Genomic DNA, 11,477 nt, shown 5'->3' on the forward strand with positions numbered 1-11,477 from the left:
CCGTGTCCCCTGCATTGGCAGGCAAACCCTCAACCACTGCGCCACCAGGGAAGCCCTAGTGTATCATTTTTAAATGCAGCAATTACTACTGAATGAATGCTGTTTGAAGCACTGACGAACTTTTCTTTTCTAAACAAGGAGTCTACGGGGGAAAAATGATGAAAAGGCTCCTTAGTGGCAAAAGGGGCAAAACCCACCAACCTGTCCCATTTTACAGGTGAGGAAATAGAGTCACAGGAGTTAGGCCTCTCCCAAACCCGAGCAGCTTCTCTGGAGTAGAAGCAAGATTCCATATTACAAGCCCAGAGTTTTGCTTCCAGCGCTGTTTGCTCGAGCTGCTTTGTCCCATCCTGGGCCCCGTCCTCTCCACACACACCTGATAATTACCAGGTTATACCAAACAAGGAAACTATACCTTGTTAGCCAAACGATGGGCACATGTCAACAGGCCCTTCTAAAACTGCGTTGTCCATTAGGTAAATACATGTGGATATTTAATTAATTAAAATTAAACTTTACAATTCAGTTTCTCATTCATACTAGCCACATTTCAAGTGCTAGGTAGTCACTTGTGGCTACCATACTGGACCGTGCAGATATAGACCATTTCTATCATTGCAGGAATTTCTACTGGGCAACACTGGTCTAGAAGCAGTGACTTTGACAGGAAAGAGTCCAGACCCTGTGGGTGGGCAGGGCTTGGAGGTACTTCACACGTCACCCAGGCTCTGCATGGGCTCCGAGTCTGTGGGTCCCCAAGGACCTGGAGACTTTGAGAGAGAAACAGCCTAAAGGACCACCTCCCTCCTCGACTGGTGCTGTGGTTTCTACAACCAGAGCCTCTCTCGAGATTCAGCCACCCTGAATATTTACAAGTCACTTTGTCACAGGTGAAGAGGCACTAACATGGGCATCAGAGAGGGGGTTTCAGCCCCAGGGCTGCCTTTTACCAGCTGTGTGTCTTCAGCAAATAACTCCTCCTCTCTGGCCCTCAATCCCCCACTAGGGAAACCATTCTGTCTTCCGAAGCCTGAAAATTCAATGCTGCCCCATCCTCAATTCATTCATCTCTCGTGGGTCTGTGTCTTCTCTTTCTTGGGTGTGTGTGCATTTAGAGAAATGTTCATCTTGATCAAAGGCATGGTGGAGAGGGCAGGGGAGATTGCCTTGACCAACATCAGAATATGTTTTAATGTAGAGAAAAACCTCTGAAGAGACTAAGGCAGCAGAGGGCCTTTGGGCTACTGTTTTCCACGCAAGAATCCAGTAGATGGGGCTGCTGCATAGAGGCGATGTCCTGACAGGCTCTGCCTTAAGCTTGTCATAGTGGGTGCCCAAGCTCAGAGGGGAGGAAATGTGCCTTTTTTGTCCTTGCAGGACCCCAAATCTCTCCATATACCCAGATTTAATGAGTCACCGCTAGAAGCCTCGGTACAGGCCCAGGAAAGCCCCTCGTGCCCCTTCTGTGCCTTTAGCCCTGATGAATTTTCCTTTTCCCCTTCCAAATTATAAAACTGAAGCTATTTCCTCCAGTGCCTTATTTAGCAGCTGTCAAAAGTTGGAACCTGACGAAGATCAACAACTTTTTACTAGCTCAAAATTCACTCCTGTCCCAGGTGGGTTTTCCCCTGCTCTGCCCTCCCTCTCCTTCCCCAGTGAAAACTTTCAAAGTCCACCAAGGTTGCCTGAGACCCTGGCCGTGTGCCTCTTTGGATATAGAATGCTTTTAAGGAAATAGAAGTGCATCCCCGCCATTCACTTTTTCCTAACTGCCTCATTTTCCTTCCCAAGTTGACGATGGGACTAAATCCTCCTCCCCAGATGAAGGGTGATTGGCAGCCTCGGTCCACAGTCTCTCACCATCTTCTGAGAACAAGACTCACCCAGCCTCAGCACCACAACTGACAGCAAATGGTTCGTCGGAATTTCCAACTCCTATGATTTCTCCCTTCAGTTCTTCGGAGGTAAAGATGAGAGTAAAATACGTCAAGAAGGCCCCTGGCTGTGCGTGCCCACCGTGGGAGTTTTGGGCAGAAGGGTGTACATCCTTTGCAACTTCACAGTGAGACTTGCACAGAAGGGCTCTTTCCCTTGTAAATGGCCCATTTAAGGCTTAAAGTTCAAGAGCGTACCTGGGTCCAGCCTTACTAGCATCACCAGGCCCCAGGCTTTTCAGCGCTGGGAAGAGAGCGGGGAGGGCAGCAGAGGATGGCGACAGTCTGGCAGGGACCCCTTCTGTTGACACCAGAGGGACCTGTCCTGGTAAGTGAAGCTGCGTATGGCAGCTTGGCTGCTGCTTAAAGCGATGGGTGAGAACAGGTGCTGTAGGTGGAGGGAGATTTCATTCCCTGAGGTTGGTCTCCAAGCTGAATAGACAAAGGAGCAAGAAATGGGGAAAATTCTCAAGCAAAATAAAGAGTATTTGCTGGTCCATCTGAGTGAGAATTGTTAAAATATTTTCCAAAGCTCCAAGCTGCTTGGGGACTGCGGCCACAGTATAGAGATAATTGCCCCATGTTCATTAGGAGAGCCTGTGTGTGTAAAGGGAAGAAATAGTCAAGCTTTGGGGCCAAATGTTGGTTCAAATCCCAGCTCCATGAGCTTCTGCTTGGGTAACTTTAGATAAGTCACCTGGACTCTCTGAATCTTCATTTTCTCATCTTTTATAGATTGATTATTGCCAACAGTCAATGAAATAATCTGTGTGAAGGCACTCAGCACCGTGCCTGGCATGTAGTAAGCACTCAGATGTTAACTACTATCTTACTCTGCAAATAAAATAATACCACAACGCCCTTCTAAGTAGAAATAGAGATGTATGAGAAAATTCTCTCTTTCCACAGGCTATGGGAATTTCTTTAGGATTAACATCCTAACACTTCTGGAATTTAAGACTGACCCCCCCAAAGAAAAGTCACAGGGGAGCTTGATACGTGCTCCCTAAAATTTGCTTCCCGTTCTACCCAACAGCCCTTACGAGTTTGGAATTCTACCAGTGAAGCCACGTGGTCAATATAAATGGCAGCATATTCACCAAAAAACAAATATTTCTCAGATCCAGTAAAACCCTGTGAAAACAGCACGCCCTTGCCCTCTAGATCAAAATCAGACACCGAGAGATAGGGTCCGTCCTTCTTCTAGCCCTGACTATAATAAAATGACCCTACATTCATGCTATGGAATATTTTGGACCCCGCTTAGAAGATCGTAGTGGAGTATGGGATCTGTGTGGGGTGTGTGCCGACAGCCCCGAGGTGGGCAGACACCGCCCTGATGGTGTAAAACAGTATGTGCCTCGTTCCCATTCTTGTTTCTCAGTCAAGGTCAGTAGATGTTCTTGGCGCAGTTCAGTGGCAGCGCAAGTCCCGAGGGTTCTAACCCCGGCCCAACTCGTAACTCCTGCAAATGAGAGTCACATTATCGTGGGATTAGAACCTTGAGTTTGCACAAATAGTGAAAAGGGAAGGAAGAAAGAGCGTGGTTTCCAGGTCTGAAGACCTCAAGATTTTCTAACAAGAAATTCGCTATGACACGTGTCCCGAGCGATCAATAGCATGTTGCCACTCACAACTGAAAAGTGAGCTGGTTTATTCATTCATCTCACAAACTTTTATTAAGCACCTACTATGTGCCATGCCCTGTGCCAGACCCTGGAGAATCAAGAATGAATTAGGCACAGGCTCAGCCTTCAAAGACCTCACAAGGGTACAGGGGAGACCGACCATGCAGGGTGACGAGTGCTGTGCAGGGTGACAAGCGCCGTGCAGGGTGACAAGCGCCGTGCAGGGTAAGCACAGGGCACTGTGGAGCCCACAGGAGGGAGAGACTGTTAGCTGTAAGCAACTCTGCCTTGAGCCAGGAGGCCAAGGTCCTGAGATGGGAGAACCAGAGTGCAGGGGAGGCCTCCTGGGGACATGGAGGAGGAGACAGGCTCAGGTAAGAGCACCTGAGGCCAGCACAGGCAAGAAGGATCAAGTGCAAAGGCTCTGAGGTGGGAGCCTATGATGGGCATCGCAGCCTGTATGGAGGTGGGGGGACGCTAATTCCAAAGCCCACATTCCTCTCCCACACTCACGATTTCTCTGATAGTTACACTTATAATCCAAATGCACAGTCAAAGCACAATTAGCACTGAATCTGAAAAAACACAATGTAGATGCTTATTCTGGAACCAGAAAAGACCTTCAGGTTTCCTAGGAAGTTTATGACCCTACCCCTCAAACACTGAAATGAAGGCCACGTATGAGGTTTCAAAGCTCTCTAACGAAGCACATGCCTCAGCGTTCTTTGATAATAATATCTGAACTCTCTCCTTGAAAATCAGGAAACATTTCTTCACATGGCCTCTTGTCACATTGTAAGCCAATTGGCTATTAGTCAGCATGCATCAGGAATAGAGCGTAATATCATTCATTTAATATAATTGTTTTAAAACCTCATAGAGTGATAGAATGAATAAAATGCCCCAGGCACTGCACTTAACCCCCTCCCTAAGTCAGCAACTCTGAGTGTGAACGCTGGACGTGAGCTGGTTGAGCCAGTCTACGTGCAGATCCAAAGCCAGCTGAGCCCCGCACTTAGGTAGGATTTGAGAGGCACCAAGAAACCTACCCTCAGTGGCAGAATTCCAATAAGTTATTCATATTTTGAGTGAAGGTAGTGGGAATTGAGGGTTTTGTTTGTTTGTTTTTCCTTTTATTTTTTTTATAAAGCAGTGGAAACCTTCCTTCATGTGAAATCTTGCAGAGTGCCCCATATAAAATCATAATAGCAGATTCTTAAATAGTATTTACTACGTGCCAGATGTTTTAACTTATTTAGTCCAACAACAACACTGTAAGACAGATACAGTGTACTGTTACTGTCAAGATTTCCCAGGTGACAAAACTGCGGCACAGAGAGGTTAAATGACCTGCCCAACATCACGCAGCTGGTAGGTGGTGAAGCTGGGGTTTGAATCAGGGTGGTCTGGCTCCAGAGCCCACCCAATACTGACCCCTCTGGGTCGTCCCAAAGCAGAAGACAGCATGGCCCTGGTCGGAGCCCAGGTGGAGGGCAGGTTTTCCAGGCTTCATGGGGATGGGGTCACCCTCAGGCACATCCATGGAAGGATTCCATGAAACACAACTTTAAAGCCATTGGATTGAGGTGTTATCTACCAAGGGTCACTTTACGATAACACCTCCTTCTTGGAAGGAGTGACCTGTTAGTGCATTAGTATGAATCCGTTTTCAAGAACCTGGTTCTAAGTCCAGGGAAGTTGTGATGGGGACATCCCAGCCTCAGGGCAGGGATGCTGGCAAGGGCAGAGCTGGGTCCAGGGAGGGCTCGACTCCAGAGTCTGAATAGTAGGAGGAGAGGGTGATGGGAGAAATGGCGCCTCCAAGACCACAAGCTCCCTGCCTGGCAGGCGAGCGGGAGATCAGGCTAAGAGCAAGGTGCCTGTGAGGCCCATTGGGAAGGGCCTTAGGGCAGGCCGTCTTCTGGTTGCTGAGCGCAGAAAAAGGGGGGTAACTCCTGGCAGAAGCATAGCGTGACTAGAGTTGTAGGGGGTGGGTGAGAAGAACAGTCTGACGTGAGAGTGTCAGGGCTCCCCGTGTGGTGACACTCAGGGTTTTTCAGTTTCTATATTGATAAAAAATTTTGCAATTTTCAAAATCGCAGAACAAATAGAACCATGACTCGTACTTCACAATTTGCCTGGCAAATTTACTGTAGTATCATGATTCTGACCATTGCATGTTTTTCAGGGGTGATGAGACATCAGGATAGAATATTTGGCACAAGAAGTATGTGATCGTGGGGACAGTGGGGCACACATAACCCCCACCTCGTGTCTTATGTTCAAGATTAGAAACCAGTGATTTATGTGGATTAGGAGTCTCAGTGGACCTGGGGGTACAAGTTTTGACGTATCCACGTGTGTCTTTTTGGTCTGCTTTTTAATCGGCTCTGAGCCACATTTTCATCCTCTGTAACTTCATGAGATTAATTACTTTGGGCCCACCATTAAAAGTATTAAAACTTTGAATGGATTTGAAATTTGAATGTTTAAATGGTAGGAGTTTGAGTAGAGACTTTCAGGATAATGTAATTTAAGAGCTGATGATATGCACAATTAAATCTTGACACTTTAAAGGAACAATTAAAAAACCAGATTTCTGCCCTTTGGTTTCTAACTGAGGAATCAAGTCAGAAAGTCTATAGTCTCTTGTGGAAGAAATAGACATGGGGGACCAAGTCTTGTCACTGTTAGATGGCACCTAGCATCATGTCAGCAACAGAAGACATAATCGATAATTTGTTGAATGAATGAATGAATGATAAATACATATATGCAAACACTCAAATACACAGTCTCTACAAGTTGAAATACAGGGCCCAATCTTACTATACTTAGGGACCATTTTCCTATTTACGATTTTTCTGGTATTTGTTCCTTTTTAAATGTGTTCATTAATCCTAGAAATGAGTTTATACAGAAAGAGAAACTACTTTATATCTTGCATTTGTTCAACACCTTTCACTCAGATCTCATTGACATTGTCCATATTTTCAATTTTCAGAGCACCAATGGGCTGTCCAGGCCCAGGGTAAAGGTCATGGTCTCCAATATCTCACACCATCACGTTTTTCACTCTCTCTCTCTCAGGGGCTTTTGTGGAATAGAAACTATTCTATTAACTAAGAGACTAGTTCTCCTTAGAAGATGATTCATTTGAATAGTCTGAAACTAGTATTTGGTGAATTGCCTACCTCTACAGGCGTTGGGACAGACACTTAATCTTTATTTCATTTAATCCTCCCACGTGTAATTTTGCCCATTTTTAGGAGATGAGAAATTGGGGTCAGAGAGGTTTATCCAAGCCACAAAGATAGGAAGGGGCAGAATTGGGATTCCAAGTCAGGCTGAGTCCAATGCCCGTTATCTTTATATCAAGGACAAACAACATTAGTTCAAATGGTGGTGGTTGGAAATGAACACCTTAACAGGGCTAGGAGCCAAACCAGGGATGCTGACCAGGAGGGCTTTTAGGCCAGTGGGTAGAGCTGATATTTGGGGAGACCCTCCTGTTGCACCTCAATTCTCACTGTGTAGCAATTTGGCCAGTTGGATGCTGCAGGGGCCTCCTAACCAGCCAGGAGCCCACTCTGGTCCCCCTCCAGGCCACCTTCCACGCTCAGCCAAAGTGATTGAATGTCAATCAGAGGAGGTCACTGCCTTGTTGAAAGCCCTTTAGCACCACCCGTTGCACTCAGAATAAAGACCCCAATCCCCACGTGCCAGAGGTCCCACCTGAGCGGCCCCACCCCCCTCTTTGGGCTCATCCCCCCCTTCTGCCCATGCTCTCTGCTCTCCAGGCACCAGGCATTCACTTCCTCCTTCCTGCCACAGGGCCTTTGCACGTGCATCCCCCTCCCTGAGAGCCCCATCCCACCTTGCTCTCCACCAGGCCACCTTCCTCCCCTTTTCCTGTCTCAGTGTAAATGTCCCTCCCTCAGAGAAGCCACTCTTGACGATGATCAGCTTAGGCCCCCTGCAGTGCAGCCCAGGGCACCTTGCCCTGATCTTTAATTTATCACTGTTAGAGTGAGATCATTACCTGCATGATCGTGTGTTGAATGTCATCTCACACCCCGCCCAGAGGGAGATTTGGCTTAAGTGACACCCGTGAGGCAGGAACCCATCAGTCTTGTTCATCACTCTATCCCCAGCCTCTGCTTCAGCACCTGACATACAGGAGATGCTCAAAACATGCTTTTTCCACCCAGGAGGCAGTTCATCACAAAATCGGGCACTTGCCCATCTAGCTTCAGGCCCAGGAATCCCCAGTCATACTTACTATCTGATTTCCTTGAGTTTTATCGGAACCAGTGTGTGAGGAGCCAGGGGAAACCGTGTGTAGCACCCATGTCACAGGAAACCGTTTACCACTTGCTGATCCTCTCTCCCTGCCACGTTTTAATAAGCTTAATAGCAACAGCAGCCAACATTTATTAAGTGCTACATTAGCCAACATTTATTAAGTGCTACATTCTCAGCAGTGTGTTACGAGATTTTCATTCAGCCTAAGTCCACAAGGCATGATGCCGTTTCACTTACATCGGATCCTGGCCTGGCTCCGTTCACCTTCCAGAGACTCCGTCTCACAGGAAGAGCCCCCATTCGAGGCCTGGCCTGCAAGGCCCAGAGGCTTGGTTCCTCTCTGACCTCATCCCTGTGACTCTCCGCCCCCTCACTCAGCTCCAGCCACACCGGCCTCCTTGCAGCTTCTAGAACACTCCTGGCAGGGAAAACCCCCAGGGCCTGTGCACCTGCTCTTCCCTCTGCAGGGAGCCCTGTTCCCACACCGCAGAGAGCCACGGCCCTGGCATCTGCTTCAAATGTCTCCTTCTCTCCCAGCCTCCCCTGACCACCGTCCTGCACTCCCTTGGCCCCTTTGTTGCTACATTTTCCACCATCAGGTACCACCATCTAACATACTGTTATGTTAGATGTTATATTAGTTATTATGTATCTGTTTATGTACTGTCTCTCTCCCCACCTTGGAAGGGAAGCACCATGTGGGGAGGGCAGTGCCTGCTTGGTTCGCGGCTGTGCCCTCCCTCCTGCCTGGCACAGACCAGGAGCTCAGCAAACGGTGACTCCACCGGTGAAGCGTCTCCTTTCCTCCCAATGCTCATCATGAGGGGTGCACATGCCACCCCAACACCTTCCAGGCCACCTGTCTCTGCCGAGGCTGACACTGCCCCTGCACCCTCTAGAGGAAGAGACCAGGAAACTCAGCCTCCAGAGATGTGGGGTGCACCACGGCCCCCAAAGTCTGATCTGAGGCAGGCGCCCTGTTTCAACTTCCCACTTCTTCAGTGAATCCAGAAGATGAGTTTCCTTCCCCATCAGTCGTGCATTTGTCCATTGTTTTAGCCGAAGCCATCACTTACTCAGATGGAGGAGGCCCCACCCTTGGGGGACTCAAAGTTAAGAAGCCGCCTCCCAACAGCCATGTGAGCTCCATTCTGTTGAACGTGTTTTCCTTCTCATTTATTTTTCTAATCTCAGATATAGATTTTTGTTACCTTTCAAAATATGGGACATTTAAGAAAAGCAGTCTTTTCAAAAAGTGCTCATGGCCAGAACTGACTGCACTTCTTTCATACCTCCCGGTCCCAACCTCCAGGGGTGAAAGGGCTGCAGCTTGGTCCCAAATAGGAAAACACAGCATTTTTTTTTAACCAGGGAAGGGTTGTGTTTCCGCACAGAGGACAGGTTCTGAGCCCTGGGATAGCAGAGAACTTGATCATTTTTCATCTCAGACACCACATCTCTGAATTCCTTCCCCGACCCACGACTGCTCAGCATTGCTATTAGTAGCTCCAAATATGTTGCTCGTATTTAAAGCCTTGTAGTTATCACACAGTAAATACCCCAAACGTGCTCCCCTCGCTCCCCACTTCCTGCCTCCGTTCCTTCCACTGGTTTCACAGCTCTGTCCTTTTCAAAGTTGTCCCCTGTACTTACGACGACCCGTTTCTTCTGCTCCATCAAACCACCCTGCTTTCAAATCCCTCCCTCCCTTTAAATCCCTCTTCACTCTTGAGTGAAACCTTCTCCTGGGGTGTCACAAGGAGAGTCCCTCCCTCCTGCCACCCCTCCCCAAAAATCTGGAGAGGAAGGAGTAATAGTAGAACTGAAATAATATGTCAGTTTCAGCTAAGCTGAGCCAGGCACACTTTCACCAGGTGTTTCAGATCTTGGCTCCTGGGGCACATGAGGATCCAAAAGAGGAAAAGCTGAGGACTTTATGTCCCCAACACCACAGCCTGGAGCGTCAGAGTCAGTACCTGCTTCGGAACGGACAGGGTATGGACTTGCTTGCACCCTCCGATTAGAGGAACTGGCAGCGCATCGGGCACCCATTAATTCGTCAATGTCATCCTTCAGTTATGTAGCCAATAGCGATTGAGAGGTTTAGTTATTGGACTGCTGAAGGTTTTACAATCTAACTTTCAAGCATGCCCTATCACACTGCAAATCTTCTCACAAGAAATTATGTCTTACTGAATGCAATTGAATTTGATAAAATTCAGTTCCTTCATTTGAACCTCCATAGTATTTTTCGAGGTAGTAAAAGAGCACTGGGCTAGGGTTAAGGAGAACTGGAGAGGAATCCCATCTATCCTACTTAACCGTGGGAAAGTCACATGACCTCTCCCAGCCTCAATCTCCCTTATCCATAAAATGGGTGCGATACCAACTGCCCTGCCTACATTACAGGAGTTGCTGTATCTTATTCATCTCAGTGTCCTTGGCCATCAATACAAAGCCTGATCTATAACAGCCTTTCCAAAAACATAGATGACACTGAAAAGATGGTAGTTACATTGAGAAAGTAATAACAAAGGACCTTTTTGTTGAGTCAAGCATGACAGACACAAAAGCCTCACCTCTACTTAACAAAATTCGGTGCATCCTTCCAGACCTAATTCAAATGCAATTTTATCCACGAAGTGGCCCATCCCCGCAACCCCAAGACAGAAAAGAGTCAAGGAGGTTGTGTGGCATCTGGGACACCGGGCCATACCTAGGAGGTACCACCCCCTGGAATGGAGCTCTTGAAAGCTGCCATGAGGAGAGACCCAGTGCAGGTTGCGGAGTCTGGAAACCCAGGTTCTGACCAGGAGGAGGGATGAGCCAAGGACCCAGAGCAGAAAAGGACTCTGAGCCATGAGAGCAGGGATGGATCAGATGGGACATCTGAGGACAAAGTTGGGGGTTTTGTGGAGTCAGTAGAGATGGTCTCAAGGGGGAAATGGATAAGGATAGACTCACACTCTGTGTGTCTGGAATGTTCTCTGAATCATGCTGGATGGAGACCAACTCTCCCTTTCTCAAATCCCATAGCACTTTGCACTACTTGGGGCACTGCCCACACTGCCTGTCTTTGTGGTTCTTTGAATACGCGCATCCCTCCCCTAATATCAACTCTTTGAAGGCAAGTCCAAGCTTTACTCATCTTTGTACCCCTTTCTCAGTCCACACCCAAAGCCTAGCCCAGTGTCTTGCCTATAACCACTCTAATAAATATTTGTTTGATGGATTATGAAAACATTACCCTCTTTGGTTTCCAATAGGATCAAATAAAACATGGTCCAAGATACTATAGAACCTTATAAACTAGTTCACTCATCTAGTTTTATCATCTGGGTTTTGCATTTTCTCCCTTATCCTTTAGCATTTTACAGCACACAGTGTTCTCCAAGAAAATCACTCACTGCTCACCGGGCTGTGTGTTTCATACCAAATAGCATAAGCATGGCTACCATTTATTGAGCCTTGTGGCAAAATGGCCAGCTGTTGGCCAGAAACATTTGGCACCCCTTGGAGAGTGCGGAGTTATTGCTCAGAGGGGCTGCTAAGCTGGGACTACATTTCTCAGCTCTCCTTGTACCCAGGTAAGGCCATGGGACCGGTTCTC

The sequence above is a fragment of the Balaenoptera physalus genome, assembly GCF_965194825.1.
Source record: "Balaenoptera physalus genome assembly, chromosome: 11".
Lineage (NCBI taxonomy): Eukaryota > Metazoa > Chordata > Mammalia > Artiodactyla > Balaenopteridae > Balaenoptera > Balaenoptera physalus.